Genomic DNA, 24,081 nt, shown 5'->3' with positions numbered 1-24,081 from the left:
CTACATTTCGTGCCAGCTGCCTGATCCAAAAGAAAATCCTGTGCTTCACCGAATTGTCCAAGAAGTTCAGATGCACAGCAAAAACCACACAAAGTCCTGTAAGAAAGGTAACAAGACATGCAGGTTTGGATTCCCCAAGGCACCAGTGGACACAACCTGGTTAACTAACCCAACGCCAGTTGATCCAACGGAGGAGGTCACGGATGAAAACGAAAGGGCCGCAACAGGAGGAAATGAAGGAGCAAACGAAAGTGCAAAGAGGAGTACCGAAGGCATAGGCAAACAACAGAGGGCAAGAGCACAAGCTGCTTTGGCCAAACTCAAACCTCTGTATGATCTACTTCTGGACTTGCCATCAGAACTGACCGATCTCTCAGAGTTGCTGGCAAAGTGCAATTTGACTCACGAAGAGTACGACAGCTATCTTGAAGACTTGAGGAATGTCCAGGTCCTCTTGATGAAGCGTGGAGTCAAGGACTGCTATGTGAACAACTACAACCCAGTTTTGCTGGAGGCCTGGAATGCCAACATGGATATCCAGTTTGTCCTGGACCACTTTGTTTGCATCTCATACATGCTGTCCTACATATCCAAAGCCGAACATGAGATGGGTGAGCTTCTGAAACAAGTAGTCGAAGGCATAGACCCCACAAAAGTGACCGAAAGGGGTGCAATGAACGAACTTGTTCACGCATATGTGAAAAACAGACAGGTTAGCTCTCAGGAGGCAGTGGCCCGAACTTGCAGCTTGCCATTGAAGGAATGCTCCCGCGATGTTGTCTTCCTCCCGACGGATGACAATGCAATGAAAATGAGCCTCCCGCTCAGCTTGCTGCAGAAAAGACCAGCCGATTCGAACCAAGTGTGGATGTCAGGGCTTCTGGACAAATACAACGCCAGACCCAAAACACTGGTGTTTGACAACATGTGTCTAGCAGAATTTGCATCCGAGTACAGGATTGTGTACGGTAGCGAAGCAAAAAAGCCGGATTGCCTGAAGCTGTCTGACAACATGGGAACCATTAAGAAGCGCTCGACGGATGGCCGACCCGCAGTTATCAGATACGCGAAATTCTCGGAACAGAAGGACCCCGAGAAATACTTCGGCAACTTGCTCAAAGCTTACCTTCCGCATCGCTATCAGACCACACTGAAAACCGCAATCTTCCCCACCTACAAGGAGTTCTACGACTCTGCGTCTGTGAAAATACCTGGACAAAAATGGACATGCCGCGCAAATGCCATTGTTGATGAGAACAAAAACAGGTATGAAAAACACAGCAAATCGATGGAAGAAGCATTAGAGGAATTCATGAAACATGGCCCTGCGGAAGATGCGTGGGCCAACATTGCCCCAGAAAATGAGCTCGAGCGGATGGAATGTCTTGCCGAACAAGATCAAGATCCACAGGCAGACGACGAACAAGACGACGTCCCTGAGTTCAGTTGTCAAGAGGTGGGTACAATTGTTGGTCACAGGGTATCGGCTCCGCAAATGAGCCTCGATTATCTGCGTTCAATGTGTCGAAACCTCAACCGGACTCAAGCCTCCATCTTTCACTCTGTACGTGAATGGTGCTTCAAGAGCGTACTCGACCAGAAACCCGAACCCTTCTTCTTCTTTGTCACTGGGGGTGCTGGGACTGGCAAATCACACCTGATCAAGTGCATCTACGGTGAGGCAACAAGGATTCTCCGTCGACTCCCCAGACTGTTTGAAGAGACGGATGCATCCATGCCCACAGTGCTGTTGTCTGCGTTTACAGGAACTGCGGCATACAACATCGCGGGAAACACACTGCATTCCCTGTTGAAGTTGCCAAGAAAACTGAAACCACCCTACATAGGACTGGGAAACAAATTGGATGACGTGAGGGCAAAGCTGGGAAATGCGGAGATCATCGTCATAGATGAGGTGTCGATGATTTCAAAGGCTATGTTTATCTACATCCACTGGAGACTGCAAGAGATTAAAGGCAGTAAGAGGCCATTCGGCGGCATGTCGGTACTTGTAGTAGGCGACTTTTACCAGCTCCCTCCAACGTCAAGTGGGAAACCGCTCTGTGTGCTCGAGGAAGGCAAACCGGACCTTCTGCTCGAACACTTTCAGATGATCACGTTGACCGAGATCATGCGACAGAAAGATGATCTGCCCTACGCAGAGCTTCTGAATAGGTTGAGAGTCAAAGCGAAGAAGGATCCGCTGAGTGACGGAGACAAAGCACTCCTTGCTCAGAGAGTGACTGTGCGTGACCGTTGTCCTAAGGATGTTGTGCACATCTTCGCAACCAACAAAGAGGTGTCCGAACACAACGCCAAATCTTTGTCTGCGCTCCACAGCCACATCGTCAACATACCCGCGGAAGACTACAAGCAAGTCCATAACCACAAGACTCGCCTTGCCAGTCCCTGTACAGGAGAGCAGAACGATCTTCTTGACAACTTGCAGGTTGCAGAAGGCGCCCCAATCGTGATCATCAGGAACATAGATGTGGAGGATGGCCTTGTGAACGGGACATTTGGCAAGATGGCTAGTGTAGAGATGCACGTAAACGAGGACGGGAGTAGAGTAGCCAAGCTTTGGCTTGTAGTAGACAAGCCTGAAGCAGGACAGAAATACCGGAAAACTACACCTGGCAGTACACAAGTGTACGTCGAGAGATATGAGGAACACCTGAGCAATAACACGCTTCGTAGGCAATTTCCCATCAAGTTGGCATATGCTTGCACAGCTCACAAAGTCCAAGGCATGACTACACAATCTGCTGTGGTTTCCTTGAAACGGATCTTCCAACCAGGCATGGCCTACGTTGCCCTCAGTAGGACAACGTCATTGCAAGGATTGCACATCATTGACTTCGATGCGAAGAAAATCTATGCTGATCCTGCAATCACAGCTGCCCTGGAATCCATGAAGACCGCCTCACTGGACAGTGTTATGCCACTGTTGAAGTATCGAGAGACGACAGGCCAGGCGCAAACACTCGCGATTGTCCATCACAACACGCAAAGTTTACCGGCACACATTCAGGACATCAAAAAACATCACGAACTGACCCATGCAGATGTCCTGTGCTTGACCGAGACGCATCTCACCGGCTCCTTTGTGGCTGACAGTCTCCAATTGGATGGATACACCATGTTCAGCCGCAACAAGCACATCTCGTACACCAGCCGTCCTGAACGTGCAGAACAGAATGGCGGTGGCGTCGCTGTGTATGTGAAGGACCATTTACAGGCATGTGAAAAGCGTTACCTACACAATGTGACAAACCTCGAGTTTGTTGTCGTCAAGATAGAGTCCCCTGTCAAGCTTCTGATCGCTGCAGTGTACAGACCACCACGTTACGATGACCCGTTCATGGAAAATCTGAAGGCGCTTCTGGACTCCTTAGAAGTGATGGACCACCATCCCATCGTAGTCTGTGGTGATTTCAACGAAAATCTACTGGCCAGTGTAGGTACTCCGATAGCGATGCTGCTCGAGTCCAGAGGATACACACAACTGATCAAGGAGAAGACTACTGACAAAAACACGCTGTTGGATCACATTTACATCTCAAGACCAGAGCAATGTCTACAGTCTGGAGTACTACGTACGTACTACAGCTACCATGATCCTGTGTATTGCGTATTATCCTCCGATCAGGACTAGTGCATAGCCTGCAAGACAAGCTTGCAAACACTGGAACCATGTAGACCTTAGTTTCAAGGACATCGTGCTCTTTCCCACCAAACGCATTCTGACCTGCTCTTATAAATCACATCTGCCGCACTCAATAACTAAAGGATTGCGAACAATGGAACCTCTTGATCACCAACCCTGTCATTGGATATATCACTGGAACATGTGAATGAGCTGCCCAAATAGTGGTCACCAGAGATGATCGTTTGACGGTATGAACTATTCATAGCCAACGCTACATCATTCTCTGGTGCCACTCCAGCGCAAAGTCTCATCTGCCACACTAAATAACAAACGGATTGCGAACAATGGAACCTCTTGATCACCAACCCTGTCATTGGATATATCACTGGAACATGTGAATCAGCTGCCCAAGTAGTGACCGGGCCTCATCGTAGCCGCACCTATACTTTGGAATCTCCCATTACGCAGCAGCCAAATCTCACCTTTTTTCTCTTGTCGCTAGTATTATTCATATTGTAGCATTGTTTTGTCTTTTTTCATAACTACTGATTGTGAAGCATTTGTTTGAAAAGAACACTAACACTTGTTTCCCTGTTTTTCAGAAGCCGTCCAGCACTGATATTTTTTTTGCCTTTAACCTTTTTCTACATTTCAGGAATGTTCTTTGTGAATAATTGTCATATTTCTAATTGTCATTTATGTTGTGGCTCGTGAACCGGTAGTACCCAATTTCTATAAACACAATATTGGCCATCCCTGAATTTAATAACAAACTCACACATAAAATAATCAATTCTAAAAAATGCATAACAAACTATTTTGGATTGTATACTGCCTTTTCATGACCCACTACCTTATATTTACATGTGCATGTTGTAAATGTTTTAACTCACCATTTGTTTTTAGGGCTGTAAGACTGTAACACTAAATTATTTTTTAATAAATGTTGTCAAAAAATTTAATTTTATTCAAACAGCCAATATACAAGCATTAAAATAGGACTTAATTTCTTAATTAAACTAATAAATGTAATCCCAAAATAATTATGGAAAATGTTACACATTGATTCATTGATAAATACAAAATTAGATATCTACAAAATACACTTTGAGATAATTCACTTAATCAATATAGTTGCAGCCCTAAAAGTTTTACTTATTTTTCAGAATGTTACATTTATTAGTTTGTTTAATATATTTACCAGGAGCTTGCTTGATCGCCTTTTTTAACAAAGGGGTCGGTGCAAGAATTTTTTCCCTGTGCACTCCTAAATTGGCTGAAATAGGAGGCAGGTTTTTTGCTTCACCCTGGAAAATATTGAAATTACTTAAAGGTTAGAATATAATTTTGGACAATAACAGTAATAGTAGTAATAATAATAACCATTATAGCATCAATAATATATCTGTCAATAATAAACTGTTTACAGGCATTGTAATAGTTATCATAAAATATAATTGTTTAATTGTCACTAATAACTCATATTAACCTATATATAGAATCATAAAATATGACCATAATTACATATATAATCATAACTATAGTAAAAAATAATTGATAGGACATTATACCAAATATATTAATGGTGTTGCTTACAGTAAAGGTACCAATAATACAATTGTGTTAATAAATACTTTAAACTATATCTGCTCTGCTTTGTCTCTACTTATTTTTCTTTTTGCCATGTGTTTGAAAAGTGAATCTATATGTTTGGTAATGTATTTAGTCACATGTATTTAACATTTACAATGAATACAGATGTGTTTTTTTTTTAATTGTATTACTATTCACAATCAGAAGGGTTCTTCACTACTAAAGCTGAACAAAAAGTGAAACTTTGGAATGTAACATGTCATTAATGCCTAAACACATACACATATGAACATAATATACACAAGTTGTTCGTTTAACTGACAATAATTCTTGCCTTCTATAATTTGGTGTTTTAAGCTTGTAATTGAAAGTGTCAGACTATAATCTCTGCCTGCTGGACAAAATGGACTTCAATCCCTCTACTGTGTGTAAAATTGTGAAGCAATCTACATGGACATTAGAGCTTATCCAAAACTCTTTTTGTGGGAGGGGCTTATTTATTTTAGTGGGAGGGGCCTATTTCTTCAAATCAAAACGCCATGTATCACGAACACAGGATCCAATCAGCACCAAATTCGAATGGCACGTCACGCGGCCTCCGACGGTATTCCTCCAAGCATATTCCTCAAGTCCGGGCGGCGGAAACCTGCGACCGGCGTCGGCGCAACCACACTTTGCAATTGCCCTGAATTGCGACGCGTCTAGTATTAACATTGTTCTTGAACAATGTTAATAAACAATATTTCAAACTGCATCTCCTCCCACAGTTTTTATTCCCCAATTTCGTGCCATATGTCAAAATGACCGTCTGGACCGGGAATCGTGTGCTTGTATTTTGCTAAGAGATTGGTTAAATAGTTTAATTGATATTGATTTATTAGTGCATTAAATTTCCCCATGCGCTTTAATGGAAAAGTGAAAAAACTCAAATTCAAGTATTTTTTTCTCAGAAACCGTAAGAGCTAGAGTTACCAGATTTGGAGGGGAGGTTCATAATTTAGTGCAAAATTATTAAAAGAAAAATTATATAATTCGGCCTCATGGTGGCGCTATAACAGCCCACTTTACGTTTTTGGCCTTTAACTTTTGAACCGTAGGTCCTAGAATAAAAATATTTTTTCCCCTAGATTCCTTGGGTCATGACGCAACTCCCCATATAGGCCACGCCAATTTGCGTCAGGATAGATTTTCCGCCATTTTGAATTTTCTTCAAAACACACTTTTTGCTCCTTTTCCTACAAATTTTGTCCAAATCTCACACAAATCGGTACAGGTCATCTATGGACCCATGCAATAAATATGTCCAAACGGCATTTTGATAGTCCTTACCGTTCGTCCGTAAATGGCTTCCAAAGTTAGTGGGCGGGGCCCGTTTTACAAAAAATGCCACAAATCACGAACGAAACGTCCAATCGATCCCAAATTTGAATCACATGTCGAGGGTGGTTTAATCAAGGAATCCCCAAAAGCATTTCTTCTTTGATCCATAGGGGGCGCCACAAATGCACAAAACGTAACCGTTTGATGCAAAAACATGATTTTTGGGGGATCACTCCTCTCAAAATGAAAAGCAGGTGATCTCAGGAGTTACAGGACGTTGTCATTGCCCCGCTACATGAGTGGGAGGGGCCTATTTATTTAGTGGGAGGGGCCTATTTCTTAAAATCAAAACTCCATGTATCACGAACGCAGGATCCAATCAGCACCAAATTCGAATGGCACGTCGCGCGGCCTCCGACGGTATTCCTCCAAGCGTATTCCTCAAGTCCCGGCGGCGGCGACCTGCGACCGGCGTCGGTGCAACCACACTTTGCAATTTCCCAGAATTGCGACCCGTCTAGTATTAACATTGTTCTTGAACAATGTTAATAAACAATATTTCAAACCGCATCTCCTCCCACAGTTTATTTTTCCCAATTTAGTGCCATATATCAAAATGACCGGCTTCACCGGGAATCGTGTGCTTGTATTTTGCTAAGAGATTGGTTGCACAGTTTTATTGATATTGATTTATTAGTGCATTAAATTTCCCCATCCGCTTTAATGTAAAAGTGAAAAAACTCAAATTCAAGTATTTTTTTCTCTGAAACCGTAAGAGCTAGAGTTACCAGATTTGGAGGGGAGGTTCATGATTTAGTCCGAAATTATTGAAAAAATAATTACACTAATCGGCCACATGGTGGCGCTATAACAGCGCCCTTTACGTTTTGGCCTATAACTCTTGAACCGTAGGTCGTAAAATCAAAATGTCTTTTTCCCTGGATTCCTTGAGTCATGACGCAACTCCCCATATAGGCCACGCCCATTTGCGTCAGGATAGATTTTCCGCCATTTTGAATTTTCTTCAAAACACACTTTTTGCACCTTTTCCGATTCTTTTTTTCCAAATCGCACACAAATCGGTACACGTGATCTATGGACTCATGCGATAAACCTATCCAAACGGCATTATGATAGTCCTTACCGTTCGTCCGTAATTGGCTTCCAAAGTTAGTGGGAGGAGCCCGTTTTACCAAAAATGCCAAAAATCACGAACGAAACGTCCAATCGATCCCAAATTTGAATAACATGTCGAGGGTGCTTTACTCAACGAATCCCCAAAAGCATTTCCACTTTGACCCATAGGGGGCGCCACAACTGTGCAAAACGTAACCGTTTGATGCAAAAACATGATTTTTGGGGGGATCACTCCTCTCAAATTGAAAAGCAGGTGATCTCAGGAGTGACATGACGATGTCATTGGCCCGCTACATTTGTGGGAGGGGCTTATTTATTTTAGTGGGAGGGGCCTATTTCTTCAAATCAAAACGCCATGTATCACGAACACAGGATCCAATCAGCACCAAATTCTAATGGCACGTCACGCGGCCTCCGATGGTATTCCTCCAAGCATATTCCTCAAGTCCGGGCGGCGGCAACCTGCGACCGGCGTCGGCGCAACCACACTTTGCAATTGCCCTGAATTGCGACCCGTCTAGTATTAACATTGTTCTTGAACAATGTTAATAAACAATATTTCAAACTGCATCTCCTCCCACAGTTTTTATTCCCCAATTTCGTGCCATATGTCAAAATGACCGTCTTGACCGGGAATCGTGTGCTTGTATTTTGCTAAGAGATTGGTTAAATAGTTTAATTGATATTGATTTATTAGTGCATTAAATTTCCCCATCCGCTTTAATGGAAAAGTGAAAAAACTCAAATTCAAGTATTTTTTTCTCAGAAACCGTAAGAGCTAGAGTTACCAGATTTGGAGGGGAGGTTCATAATTTAGTCCGAAATTATTAAAAAAAATATCACACCATTTGGCCACATGGTGGCGCTATAACAGCCCCCTTTACGTGTTGGCCTATAACTCTTGAACCGTAGGTCGTAAAATCAAAATTTCTTTTCACCTGGATTCCTTGGGTCACGACGCATCTCCCCACATAGGCCACGCCCATTTGCGTCAGGATAGATTTTCCGCCATTTTGAATTTTCTTCAAAACACACTTTTTGCACCTTTTCCTACAGATTTTTCCCAAATCTCACAAAAATCGGTACACATGATCTCTGGACCCATGCGATAATCTGGACCGAAACAGAATTTTGATAGTCCATACCGTTCGTCCGTAAATGGCTTCCAAAGTTAGCGGGAGGGGCCCGTTTTACAAAAAAGCCCACAAATCACGAACAAAACGTCCAGTCAATCCCAAATTTTAATCACATGTCAAGTGTGGTTTACTCAACAAATCCCCAAAAGAATTTCCACTTTGATCCATAGGGGGCGCACACAAATGCTCAAAATGTAACCGTTTGATGCAAAAACCTTATGTTGGGGGATCAATCCTCTCAAAATGAAACACAAGTGATCTCAAGAGTTGCGTGACAATGTAATTGGCACAGACTCCGACGGTATTCCTCCCAGCGTATTCCTCGAGTCCCGACCGGCGTCAGCGCAACCACACTTTGCAATTGCCCTGAATTGCGACGCGTCTAGTATTAACATTGTTCCTGACAATGTTAAACTTTAAACCTTAACTCCTCCCACAGTTTTGGCAGCACACACTCGTGCCATATGTCAAAATGACCGGCTTCACCGGGAATCGTGTGCTTGTATTTTGCTAAGAGATAAGTTGTATTGTGTAATTGATATTAATTTATTAGTGAATTCATTAATCCCCATTGACTTATAATGGGAAAATGCAAAGACTCACATTCAAGTATTTATTTCTTTGAAATCGTAAGTGCTACAGTTACAACACTTGGACGGGAGGTTCAAAGTACAGTGCCCTAATTATGAAAAAATAATTACACCAGTCGGCCTCATGGTGGCGCTATAACAGTCCCCTTTACGTTTTGGCTTATAACTCTTGAACCGTAGGTCGTAGAATAACAATCTCTTTATCCCTGGATTCCTTGGGTCATAATGCAACTCCCTATATAGGCCACGCCCATTTGCGTCTAGATAGATTTTCCACCATTTTGAATTTTCTTCAAAACACACTTTTAGCACCTTTTCCTACAGATTTTGTCCAAATTTCACAAAAATCGGTACACATGATCTCTGGACCCATGCGATAATCTGGGCCGAAACAGAATTTTGATAGTCCTTACCGTTCGTCCGTAATTGGCTTCCGAAGTTAGTGGGAGGGGCCCGTTTTATCAAAAATGCCAAAAATCACGAACAAAACGTCCAATCGATCCCAAATTTGAATCATATGTCGAGGGTGGTTTACTCAACGAATCCCCAAAAGCATTTCCATTTTGATCCATAGGGGGCGCCACAAATGCGCAAAACGTAACCGTTCGATAAAAAAAACATGATTTTTGGGGGGATCAATCCTCTCAAAATGAAACGCAAGTGATCTCAGGAGTGACGTGACAATGTAATTGGCGCAGCCTCCGACGGTATTCCTCCCAGCGTATTTCTCGCGTCCCGGCGGCAGCGACCCCGCGACCGGCGTCGGCGCAACCACACTTTGCAATTGCCCTGAATTGCGACAATTCTAGTATTAACATTGTTCTTGAACAATGTTAATAAACAATATTTCAAACCGCATCTCCTCCCACAGTTTATTTTTCCCAATTTAGTGCCATATATCAAAATGACCGGCTTCACCGGGAATCGTGTGCTTGTATTTTGCTAAGAGATTGGTTGCATAGTTTTATTGATATTGATTTATTAGTGCATTAAATTTCCCCATCCGCTTTAATGGAAAAGTGAAAAAAATCAAATTCAAGTATTTTTTTCTCAGAAACCGTAAGAGCTAAAGCTACCAGATTTGAAGGGAAGGTTCATATTTTAGTCCAAAATTACTAAACAAATAATTACACCAATCGGCCTCATGGTGGCGCTATAACAGCCGCCTTTACGTTTTTGCCTATAACTCTTGAACCGTATGTCGTAAAATCAAAATGTATTTTTCCCTGGATTCCTTGGGTCATGACGCAACTCCCCATATAGGCCACGCCCATTTCCGTCAGGATAGATTTTCCACCATTTTGAATTTTCTTCAAAACACACTTTTAGCTCCTTTTCCTACATATTTTTTTCCAAATCTCACAAAAATCGGTACACATAATCTCTGGGCCCATGCGATGAACATATCCAAACAGCATTTTGATAGTCCTTACCGTTCGTCTGTAAATGGCTTCCAAAGTTAGTGGGAGGGGACCGTTTTACCAAAAATGCTAGAAATCACGAACGAAACGTCCGGTCAATCCCAAATTTGAATCAAATGTCAAGGGTGGTTTATTCAATGAATCCCCAAAAGCATTTCCCCTTTGACCCATAGGGGGCGCCACAAATGCACAAAACGTAACCGTTTGATGCAAAAATATGATTTTTGGGGGGATCAATCCTCTCTAAATGAAACGCAAGTGATCTCAGGAGTGATGTGACAATGTAATTGGCGCAGCCTCCGACGGTATTCCTCCCAGCGTATTACTCGGGTCCCGGCGGCACCGACCCGCGAATCGCGTCGGCGCAACCACACTTTGCAATTGCCCTGAATTGCGACGCGTCTAGTTTCATGGTCTTCCAGATAAACAATACTTTGCCGCGCATCTCCTCCCACAGTTTATTTTTCCCAATTTAGTGCCATATGTCAAAATGACCGGCTTCACCGGGAATCGTGTGCTTGTATTTTGCTAAGAGATTGGTTGCATAGTTTTATTGATATTGATTTATTAGTGCATTAAATGTCCCCATCCACTTTAATGGAAAAGTGAAAAATCTCAAATACAAGTTTTTTTTTCTCAGAAACCGTAAGAGCTAGAGTTACCAGATTTGGAGGGGAGGTTCATGATTTAGTCCGAAATTATTAAAAAAATTATCACACCATTCGGCCTCATGGTGGAGCTATAACAGCCCCCTTTACGTTTTTGCCTATAACTCTTTAACCGTAGGTCGTAAAAAAAAAAAATCAAAAAATTCCCCTGGATTCCTTGGGTCATGACGCATCTCCCCATATAGGCCACGCCCATTTGCGTAAGGATAGATTTTCCGCCATTTTGAATTTTCTTCAAAACACACTTTTAGCTCCTCCTCCCATATATTTTGTCCAAATTTAACAAAAATCGGTACACATGATCTCTGGGCCCATGCGATAAACATATCCAAGCGGCATTTTGATAGTCCTTACCGTTCGTCCGTAAATGGCTTCCAAAGTTAGTGGGAGGGGCCCGTTTTACCAAAAATGCTACAAATCACGAACGAAACGTCCAATCGATCCCAAATTTGAATCACGAATCCCCAAAATAATTTCCACTTTGACCCATAGAGGGCGCCACAAATGCCCAAAACGTAACCGTTTTATGCAAAAACATGATTTTTGGGGGATCAATCCTCTCAAAATGAAAAGCAAGTGATCTCAGGAGTGACGTGACAATGTAATTGCCGCAGCCTCCGACGGTATTCCTCCCAGCGTATTACTCGGGTCCCGGCGGCACCGACCCGCGAATCGCGTCGGCGCAACCACACTTTGCAATTGCCCTGAATTGCGACGCGTCTAGTTAGTGTGGTTGCCCTAAAAGGGCAACCAGACTATAGTACTTGATGAACTTTATTCCACTTTATTCCGGATAAACTTATTTTGCCGCGCTACTCCTCCCACAGTTTATTTTTCCCAATTTAGTGCTATATGTCAAAATGACCGGCCTCACCGGGAATCGTGTGCGTGTATTTTGCTAAGGGATTGGTTTCATAGTTTTATTGATATTGATTTATTAGTGCATTAAATTTCCCCATTCACTTTAATGGAAAAAGGAAAAAACTCCAATTCAAGTATTTTTTTCTCAAAAACCGTAAGGGCTAGAGTTACAAGATTTGGTGGGTAGGTTCTATATTTAATGCAAAATTATTGAAAAAATAATTACACCAATCGGCCTCATGGTGGCGCTATAATAGCCCTTTTTACGTTTTGGCTTATAACTCTCGAACCGTAGGTCGTAAAATAAAAAAATCTTTTCCCCTGGATTCCTTGCGTCACGACGCATCTCCCCATATAGGCCACGCCCATTTGCGTCAGGATAGATTTCCTGCCATTTTGAATTTTCTTCAAAACACACTTTTTGCTCCTTTTCCTTCAAATTTTGTCAAAATCTCACACAAATCGGTACACGTGATCTATGGACCCATGCAATACATATATCCAAACAGCATTTTGATAGTCCTTACCGTTCGTCCGTAATTGGTTTCCAAAGTTAGTGGGAGGGGCCCGTTTTACCAAAAATGCTAGAAATCACGAACGAAACGTCCGGTCAATCCCAAATTTTAATCAAATGTCGAGGGTGGTTTACTCAATTAATCCCCAAAAGCATTTCCACTTTGACCCATAGGGGGCGCCACAAATGCACAAAACGTAACCGTTTGATGCTAAAACATGATTTTTGGGGGGATCAATCCTCTCTAAATGAAACGCAAATGATCTCAGGAGTGACGTGACAATGTAATTGGCGCAGCCTCCGACGGTATTCCTCCCAGCGTATTCGTAGAGCCCGGCGGCCGCGACCCGCGACTCGCGTCGGCGCAACCACACTTTGCAATTGCCCTGAATTGCGACGCGTCTAGTTATTATTATTATTACCCTTATTATTATTATAAAGCCAGGTAGATTCCTCCAAGGAACTCTCAAATGTCTCCTAAACATTTTATTTTAAATTTAATTACAATAAATATCAATTAAATAATAAAAGTTATTGAAAGATAAAATAAAATAATCCAAATTAAGTCACATGCTTTTACATTTGTTGTCAGCCCCTCCCACTAATTGTGCAAGCCAATTACATTTTGACATGTCATCAGAGATCATGAGTAACTTTACATTTTGTTACATTTTGCGCATTTGTGGCGCCCCCTATGGATCAAAGTAGATATGCTTTTGGGGATTTGTTGAGTAAACCATCCTCGACATGTGATTCAATTTTGGGATCGATTGGACGTTTCGTTCGTGATTTTTGGCATTTTTGGTAAAACGGGCCCCTCCCACTAACTTTGGAAGCCAATTACGGACGAACGGTAAGGACTATCAAAATGTCGTTTGGATATGTTTATCGCATGGGTCCATAGATGACCTGTACCGATTTGTGTGAGATTTGGACAAAATTTGTAGGAAAAGGAGCAAAAAGTGTGTTTTGAAGAAAATTCAAAATGGCGGAAAATCTATCCAGACGCAAATGGGCGTGGCCTATATGGGGAGTTGCGTCATGACCCAAGGAATCCAGGGGATTGATTTTACGACCTACGGTTAAAGAGTTATAGGCAAAAACGTAAAGGGGGCTGTTAAAGCGCCACCATGAGGCCGACTGGTGTAATTATTTTTTAAATAATTTCGGACTAAATTATAAAATTATAAACCTCCCCTCCAAAAAAACTCTAGCTCTTACGGTTTCTGAGAAAAAAAAACTTGAATTTGAGTTTTTTCACTTTTCCATTAAAGTGGATGGGGACATTTAATGCACTAATAAATCAATATCAATAAAACTATGCAACCAATCTCTTAGCAAAATACAAGCACACGATTCCCGGTGAAGCCGGTCATTTTGACATATGGCACTAAATTGGGAAAAATAAACTGTGGGAGGAGTAGCGCGGCAAAGTATTGTTTATCTATAAATAAAGAGTATAGAGTACTATAGTCTGGTTGCCCTGTTAGGGCAACCACACTAATAAAGTGTAATGATTACTATAGTCTGGTTGCAACCACACTAACTAGACGCGTCGCAATTCAGGGCAATTGCAAAGTGTGGTTGCACTGACGCGAGTCGCGGGTCGCGGCCGCCGGGCTCTAGGAATACGCTGGGAGGAATACCGTCGGAGGCTGCGCCAATTACATTGTCACGTCACTCCTGAGATCACTTGTGTTTCATTTAGAGAGGATTGATCCCCCCAAAAATCATGTTTTTGCATCAAACGGTTACGTTTTGTGCATTTGTGGCGCCCCCTATGGGTCAAAGTGGAAATGCTTTTGGGGATTCATTGAGTAAACCACCCTCGACATTTGATTCTAATTTGGGATTGGACATGACCCAAGGAATCCAGGGGAAAATACTTTTTGATTTTACAACCTACGGTTCAAGAGTTATAGGCAAAAACGTAAAGGGGGCTGTTATAGCGCCACCATGAGGCCGACTGGTGTAATTATTTGTTCAATAATTTCGGGCTAAATTATAAACCTCCCCTCCAAATCTGGTAACTCTAGCTCTTACGGTTTCTGAGAAAAAAATACTTGAATTTGAGTTTTTTCACTTTTCCATTAAAGTGGATGGGGACATTTAATGCACTAATAAATCAATATCAATAAAACTATGCAACCAATCTCTTAGCAAAATACAAGCACACGATTCCCGGTGAAGCCGGTCATTTTGACATATGGCACTAAATTGGGAAAAATAAACTGTGGAAGGAGATGCGCGGCAAAGTATTGTTTATCTAGAAAGATTAATATAGTATCCCTAGAACTATAGTCTGGTTGCCCTGTTAGGGCAACAGGCCTGGATACAGCTAGTTGTAGTAGGGTGGGCAGGAACAAATGTCAGGTGGGCGACTGCCCCAAATTTTTGGGGGGTCAAACCCCGTAAAACCCCCGAAATGCATAGAAAATCTATCTTCTATCATATCAGGTGTTGCCTTTTGTCTGACCTCTACCCTGAAACCTGCCTGGCTTGGTTGAACCTGCCAGGGGTATGACCCCTGCCAGTATAGACCCCAGGGTCATGGAGGCACACAAGCCTCCCCACCACAGCAAGGTAGCAACACAGGGGAGGTTATCTATCTATCTATCTATCTATCTATCTATCTCATGTTTCTATCTATCTATCTACCTACTTATCTATCTCATCAGTATCATGTTTCTATCTATCTATCTATCTATCTATCTATCTATCTATCTACCTATCTATCTCATCAGTATCATGTCTCTATCTATCTATCTATATCTACCTACCTATCTATCTCATCAGTATCATGTTTCTATCTATCTATCTATCTATCTATCTATCTATCTATCTATCTATCTATCTATCTATCTATCTATCTATCTATCTATCTATCTACAGTATCTATATATCTGTCTCACCATATCATGTCTCTCTCTCTATCTATCTACTGTATATATCTGTCTCACCATATCATGTCTCTCTCTCTCTCTCTCTCTCTCTCTCTCTCTCTCTCTCTCTCTCTCTCTCTCTCTCTCTCTCTCTCTCTCTCTCTCTCTCTATCTACTGTATATATCTGTCTCACCATATCATGTCTCTCTCTCTATCTATCTACTGTATATATCTGTCTCACCATATCATGTCTCTCTCTATCTATCTACTGTATATATATGTCTCACCATATCATGTCTCTCTCTCTCTCTCTCTCTCTCTCTCTCTCTCTCTCTCTCTCTCTCTCTCTCTCTCTCTCTCTCTCTCTCTCTCTCTCTCTCTCTCTCTCTCTCTCTCTATCTACTGTATATATCTGTCTCACCATATCATGTCTCTCTATCTATCTATCTACTGTATATATCTGTCTCACCATATCATGTCTCTCTCTCTATCTATCTATCTACTGTATATATCTGTCTCACCATATAATGTCTCTCTCTCTATCTATCTACTGTATATATCTGTCTCACCATATCATGTCTCTCTATCTATCTACTGTATCTATCTGTCTCACCATATCATGCCTCTCTCTATCTATCTATCTACTGTATCTATCTGTCTCACCATATCATGTCTCTTTATCTATCTATCTATCTATCTATCTATCTATCTATCTATCTATCTATCTATCTATCTATCTATCTATCTATCTACTGTATATATCTGTCTGACCATATCATGTCTCTCTCTCTATCTATCTACTGTATCTATCTGTCTCACCACATCATGTCTGTCTGTCTGTCTCTCTCTCTATCTATCTACTGTATATATCTGTCTCACCATATCATGTCTCTCTATCTATCTATCTATCTATCTATCTACTGTATATATCTGTCTCACCATATCATGTCTCTCTCTCTCTCTATCTACTGTATCTATCTGTCTCTCTCTATCATGTCTGTGTCTATCTCACCATATCATGTCTGTCTGTCTATCTGTCTGTCTCTATCTCACCAGTATCATGTGTGTGTGTCTGTCTGTATGTCTGTCTGTCTGTCTGTCTGTCTGTCTGTCTGTCTGTCTGTCTGTCTGTCTGTCTGTCTGTCTGTCTGTCTGACTGTCTATCTGTCTCTATCTCACCAGTATCATGTCTGTCTGTCTCTATCTATCTATATCTCACCATTATCATGTCAGTCTGTCTCTCTATAAAACCAGCCTCCTGTTTGTCCTGGCAAAAATTCTGACAAATTCATCCATATCTAATTTGTTTGTAATACATTTTTCATGGGCCAAAATAACCAAGTTCTTTTTTCTGTCATGCAACATGGTGCGGCGGTAGGGTGTTAGGACACGTGCCAGTGTGGAGAAGGAACTCTCACATGATGCTGAGGACACGCCAATAACCAGGGCTGTTAATTTGTGCAACACAGGAAAGGCGTTTTTATAGACATGCATGTATTTACACATGGTGGACAGGTCTGTTTCATTTGGACAATCCTTGACCAACATTGGCTTTGCAACAATTAGTTAATTTTTCAGAGTCTCATAGTATTTTCCAGTTCCAGCAAGTGCATGCAGAGGCTGCAACAAGGTGGAGTCTAGAAATGCACTAGATGTGGGTACAACAAGGCTGGATATGGCTGTCATTAGGTCTAGATTCTTCTTTGAGAATCTGTTTTCTAACTCAGAAATGGCTCTGTCGAGGATGTTAAGCAGGGATCTTTTGAGAGACTGAGAGGGGGTGATGGTGGGGTTATCAGAATCTGTATGACCCACAGTTGATAACACAACGCTTTCACCAAGGCGTTTACTCAATGTTCTCCTTCTTTTTGGATGATGTGATGCATCCTCAGGCTCAGCAGAGACAGCAGACTGAGAAAGCTCAGTCCAGCAATCATCTTTACGGATGTCTTTCAAGGACTCCAGTGATGCTTTAACAAGCTCACCAGCAGCACATACATCCACAGAGTGAGACTGTAGCATTGCATTTGCTGGTTTTAAGACCCCAAGCACCCGCACTAGAAATTTGCCAATCTCAAAGAAATGTTGCCTTTTCATTTGAATTAAAAGGCCTGATGCCTCAGTGCACAAATCAACTAAGGCCTCATCATCCTCTGAAATCTCTGCCAGGATAGTGCAAATACGTTCTTCATTCTCAACAATGCACCTTGTCACTTCATAATGGCTTGTCCAGCGAATTTCAATTAGTCGTCTGAGATAAGGAGCATCATACATTTCTGACACATAGTGATGATGGCAGAAGTTATACAGGGAATTACAGAGGACAAAAAACGTTTTGGCACATGGCTCACCCTGCATAGCATGCACAACAACTAAATGCAACTGGTGGTTGTAACAGTGCACATATGGAACATATCTATCCACCTTCTTTTGAAGCAGTGCTTGCACACCACCTCGTACTCCACTCATCACTGAAGCACCATCGTAACACTGGCTAACTATATTGTCAGCACTATAGCCAGCATCAGAAAGATGTTTTAATATTTCAGTGCAGGTGTACTCAGCATCAAGTTGATGTAAGTTGAGTAATCCAATCAGATGCTCCTCTGGTACTGAATCTTTTACAAACCTAATCATTATGGATAAATTCTCCACATTACACCTGTCCCTTGTCCCATCACTTTTGACACAAAATCCAGGAGAGTCAGCTTTTGAATACTTTTCCATGACCTCTCCAAGAACCATGCTGGCTAGTGTTTCAATGATGTCGTTCTGAATACCCTTAGATGTGTAACTGGCATTTTTAGGTATGCTCTTAGAAACAGCAGCCAGCTTCTCATCCTTGGCCACGGTATAGTCAAACAATTTAAAAAAAAGACCGGAGGCAATGTCCTCATCAGCATCACTGTGGTTAAATTTTAACATTTCTGTAGTTCCACGGAGCCCCAACTCATTAACACACAGAAATTGAATGACACCACCGACGCTTTTAACATAATACCTGTTCTTTTCTATTGCTGTCTTTCCTACCAGCATACTGTCAACTGTCATCCCCGTCGCATCTCTGGCTTTGTGTTCAGACCAAGTGGCTGCAGCCAGCACATGACTGTGGCTAGATGCATGTTACTGCAGTCCCCTTTCACTTTCCAATGCTGCTTTCCAGTTGGTGTAACCACCCCTGGTAAAAACAACATCTCTGTCATTGCCACTGGCACTGCTGTAGTTCCGACAGGGGAAACAGAAACATGCGTTTTTAATAACCGAGTACTCCAGCCACGGTCGTGTGCGGTACCAGGCTGGGTTAAATGCACGCAACGTGGCACCAAATGCTCTTTTGGGGTATATGGATAATATGGGTTGGGATGGTGCATCGCCATTCAATAGCGAAATAGCGAAGCATCGACATCGCTATCTTCTCTTTTAAATGTACGTCCTACTGGTGAAATTAGGCGATCGGCTACGGAGCTTTCGCTTGACTAGCAGCCAGCAGCACACTAACTGAGTCTGTGTGAGTAACTTTCTTTGTGCGTCTAAAAGTTATTTTCTGTGTGTGAGACTGTAGCAATCGCTGATTTGTTCTGTAACGTTGCTGGGCGTGGTTATGAGTAGGGGTTCTTCTACACGGCTCATTCTCCTCAGTGTGCCCTTTGTGTTGTGGTCTGAACACTTCTCTGCCCTCTCTTCATCAGATCTGACTTCATGCATTCGCTGCTGGTTTAACAAAGTGAAATAAACACAACCATACCTCGATTTAAACAAACGTTTAGAACACTATTTTGTTCCAATCCATACAGGATTTAGAAGGTTATTTTACTAGCAGCAGGGAGGTCAGGCGCGGACGCACGGTAGGCCAAGTAAGGCACGTGCCTTACCTCCAATACACAGCATTTTGTGTATTTACTATGAATATCGCCCCCTATACTTAAGGCTGACAAACAACGTAGTACGCATCCATTCTCTCTCTACGTCCTGCGTGTCTGGAGGATGTTGAGTCTTTTGAGCCAATGTGTATTCTCAGAGTCCCTTTCACACTCGAGTGTGAAATGTGTCTGCCTGTGTCCCTTATTCACAGAACCGGTTTTCTACGTCATGAAATAAGCACACAATATAAACGCCACACACACAATGTCTCGGCCTCATTCTCTTGAGTCATTTTTGATTCTTGAGACAGCAGAGACTGCCAGAGAGAGAGCAATGGCACCGGCGAGAAAAAAAAAGTTTGTCCAGAGCAAACTCATTTTCGACGCGACGACGCCTAAACCTGTACCGCCACCTCCTACACCAGCAGCAGACACGGCAGCAGCAGCTCTTGGCTCAGAGCCAACACCACCACCACCACCACCCCCACTGGAGGGGCACACAGAGGCTAGGGCTGCTGCTTTTGCATCCATTCCTACAGCGCCCACTAACGTCGGGTTCGGGGATGATTTATCAGCTATGGAAGAACCAGCAACTCAACCACAGCTAACAAAATTCCCAGCTACTGAAATAAATGGGAAATTACGCGCATACAGCAGCAGATGGTATCAACAATACCCATGGCTTGAATATAGCAAGAAAGGAGACTCTGTTTTTTGTAAACCATGTCGACATTTCCCCATGTGGACTCTAAATTTACAAGAGATGGATACAACAATTGGAAAAATCTGGGAAATGCCTGCATAAAACATGATCGGAGCAACCCGCATGGCATTGCATTACAGAAGCTGGAGGCCAGTTTTGTTGCCTATTGCCAGCTTTGTTTTCGAGTAACAAGTGTTTTTTCCCCGATTTTATCTCATGTACATTATATCTGACTGCTTGTGGTATAAGAAAGTACAAAATAAAAATCCATCTTTGAAAAAGTCGTTGTCATGGTTAAAGGGATACTTCACTTTAGGGCCGGGGACACATTTAAAAAAAATATTAAAAATAAATGAAAAAAGTTATGGAAAATTCAGGGGGGGGGCGGGCCTACCACGTACTTGCCAGGCCTTACTCATAAAGAGATCCTGCGTCCGCCACTGAGGGAGGTGCTGCTTAATTTTTCTGTGTGTGGGTTTTGCGAGCAGTCGGCCCGTCACAGTCCCCCCACCCCCCCCCTTCGGAGAGACACTAAGCGGTGCGTGTTCAGGTGGGTCTAAAATGCTTCCCACGGTGCCCACTTACAGTCTATGGTGCCCACCCAATCAAAATAAATAAATGTTACATAAATATTTTATGAAAGAAAAAAAATGGCAAAAAAAATATTTAAAAAATAATAATATTTTGTATTTTTATTTGTTACCCCAATTTTGATTGGGTGGGCAGGATGCACGTTTGGGTGGGCACTGCCCACCCCTGCCCCCCCCTAGAACCGGCCCTGTAGGGCAACCACACTAACTAGACGCGTCGCAATTCAGGGCAATTGCAAAGTGTGGTTGCGTCGACGCCGGTCGCGGTCGCCGGGACTCGAGGAATACTCCTGGAGGTATACCGTCGGAGGCTGCGCGACGTGCGATTCGAATTCGGTGCTGATCGGATCCCGCGTTCGTGACACGTGCCGTTTTGATTTGAGGAAATAGGCCCCTCCCATTAAAGAAACAGGCCCCTCCCATAAATGTAACGGCCCAATCATATTGTCACCTCACTCCTGAGATCACTTGCTTTCCATTTTGAAGGGACTGATCCCCCCAGAAATCATGTTTTTGCATCATATGGTGACATTTTGCGCATTTGTGGCGCCCCCTATGGGTCAAAGTGGGTATGCTTTTGGGGATTTGTTGAGTAAAGCACCCTCGACATGTGATTAAAATTTGGGATTGATTGGACGTTTTGTTCGTGATTTTTGGCATTTTTGGTAAAACGGGCCCCTCCCACTAAATTTGGAAGCCAATTACGGACGAACGGTAAGGACTATCAAAATGCCGTTTGGATATGTTTATCGCATGGGTCCATAGATGACCTGTACCGATTTGTGTGAGATTTGGACAAAATAAGTAGGAAAAGGAGCAAAAAGTGTGTTTTGAAGAAAATTCAAAATGGCGGAAAATCTATCCAGACGCAAATGGGCGTGGCCTATATGGGGAGTTGCGTCATGACCCAAGGAATCCAGGGGAAAAGATGTTTTGATTTTACGACCTACGGTTCAAGAGTTAAAGGCAAAAATGTAAAGGGGGCTGTTATAGCGCCACCATGAGGCCGAATGGTGTAATTCTTTTTTTAATAATTTCGGACTAAATTATAAACCTCCCCTCCAAATCTGGTAACTCTAGCTCTTACGGTTTCTGAGAAAAAAAAACTTGAATTTGAGTTTTTTCACTTTTCCATTAAAGTGGATGGGGACATTTAATTCACTAATAAATCAATATCAATAAAACTATGCAACCACTCTCTTAGCAAAATACAAGCACACGATTCCCGGTGAAGCCGGTCATTTTGACATATGGCACTAAATTGGGAAAAATAAACTGTGGGAGGAGATGCGCGGCAAAGTATTGTTTATCTTGAAGACCATGAAATAAAGTGGGAAGATAGTAGTACTATAGTCTGGTTGCCCTGTTAGGGCAACCACACTAATAAAGCGCGAAGATAACTATAGTCTGGTTGCCCTGTTAGGGCAACCACACTAATTACAGTCAAAACAAATGAGGCCAACATTAGCTCTCACTGATGTGGTCTGATTTATACCTGAAATAAACAATGACATCATGCACCACATGGAAACTAATATGCTAATGCCATGTCTAAGACTGTTTCACGCCCCAAAAAAACTGATCTAAAAGCTCACAATGCGTCGCTGTGAGCTTGTAGATCAGTGATGTTTGGGCATGCAACACAGTCTTACGACGAAACATATAAGCTTTAGAACCAGAGCGAGTCTGTATAACCCCCTGTATTATGACATTATGTCATGACGAAACTTCAACCTGGTGTTTGCACGTTCTCCATTTAATGACGAAACTTCAACCTGGTGTTTGCACGTTCTCCATTTAAAGCCCTACATCTACATTAACGTTCAGATTTCAAATATAAAGTGCTTACCCCATGGCCACGGATGTTACAATTCACTTCGGGTCGGTGTACGTACCCGTATATTCCGGTTTATTTTTAAAAAAAAAAGCATTTTAATACGATCGGTGGCCATTTTGTCATAGAGCTATAATGTAACAGAGTGCAGTACTCCGCCCAACCGATAGGGTCAAGTAGTTGAAAGCGTACAGAAATACGGAGAAAATGGCCACCGATCGAATTAAAATGCTTTTTATTGAACAATACAGACGATACGGGTATTGCTGAGTGCCCGAGTAGACTTGTAACATCCGTGACCATAGAGTAAGCACTTTATATTTAAAATCTGAACGTTTATACAGATGTACAGGTTGTAAATGGAGAAAGTGCAAAAAACAGGTTGAAGTTCGGCCGTGACGCTCGTGACGGACGAGCGTCGTGTGATCCATGGCTAATACACGACAACTTCACGTTTACGATACTAACAAGTTGGATAACATTTTAATTCCATAAACTAATTAAACTTACCTGTTATCTAGTAGAGTAGAAGCACGGAAGCAACCGGTTTGTAAATAAATGTTCGCTCAGCCGACGGTTAGTTGGTTTCCTTTCTCTGGCTCCCCGGGTTCAAAACTAATAAGCTCCGCCTTGAGCTGCGTGACGTAATGTCGCACTGTAGGTCTGGTCAGGTTCTCAACCTGTGGGTCGGGACCCCCAGGGGGATCCCCACATGATTGGGGGGGTTGAGAACCACTGCTGTAAGTAACAGGATAGGTGGGCACTCGGACATCTGCACACCTCAATGTAAAATTGGCAATTTTGTCCAAAATGTTAAAAAATGAAATGTTTGGAAAATGTTTTAAAATAAAGTATACACGATTAGAACATTCTTAAATATTTCTATAATTGCTAGAAATTGCTACAAAACCTGTATAGCAGTCATTTTGGGGCATAAACAAGAAGTTGAAGGATAAAATTAATAACAATACAAATAACTGATAATGATGATGATGTTCACATCATGTAAAACATTTGTTAAATTGTTGTGCCTTTTGTTTTTAAACCCTGTAGCACTTTGTTATTTCCAAAAATGTAAAGTGCATTATAAATAAAATGTATTATTATTATTATTGTCTCCGCCAGGCCGAAAGGCATGGCGAGAGACTATGTTTTGCCCCCTGTCCGTCCGTCCGTCCGTGTGTGTGTGTCCGTCCTTCTGTCTGTGACCAGCTAATCTCTGCCACCGTTGGCCCGGTCGCTGTGAAACTGCGCACACACACTCCCTGGATGCCACAGCAGAACCTCTGCCCCAAATTTTTCAGATCAGCCTGTCATAGCGC

At 42.4% G+C, this 24,081-nt stretch overlaps 2 long non-coding RNA genes across 2 annotated transcripts in view; one reads left to right on the top strand and one right to left on the bottom strand.

Moving 5' to 3' along the window:
- LOC308099314 overlaps positions 1–5,162 on the top strand; it is a 33,461-nt gene extending 28,299 nt beyond the window's left edge. Inside the window, exon 6 of the long non-coding RNA XR_013934378.1 lies at positions 4,252–5,162. This is a non-coding gene — a long non-coding RNA (uncharacterized lncRNA). The remainder of the gene's footprint in view (positions 1–4,251) is intronic.
- The window catches only part of LOC308099315, a 78,267-nt gene extending 54,873 nt beyond the window's left edge, over positions 1–23,394 (bottom strand). The window contains exon 1 of the long non-coding RNA XR_013934379.1: positions 23,270–23,394. This is a non-coding gene — a long non-coding RNA (uncharacterized lncRNA). The remainder of the gene's footprint in view (positions 1–23,269) is intronic.
- Between the last annotated feature and the right edge of the window lie 687 nt (positions 23,395–24,081).

The sequence above is a fragment of the Gymnoscopelus braueri genome (genome assembly GCF_963280865.1).
Source record: "Gymnoscopelus braueri genome assembly, chromosome: 13".
In the NCBI taxonomy this organism is placed as follows: Eukaryota; Metazoa; Chordata; class Actinopteri; order Myctophiformes; family Myctophidae; genus Gymnoscopelus; species Gymnoscopelus braueri.
Note: the sequence above shows the minus strand (reverse complement) of the source record. Positions and strands in the feature narration are given on the sequence as shown.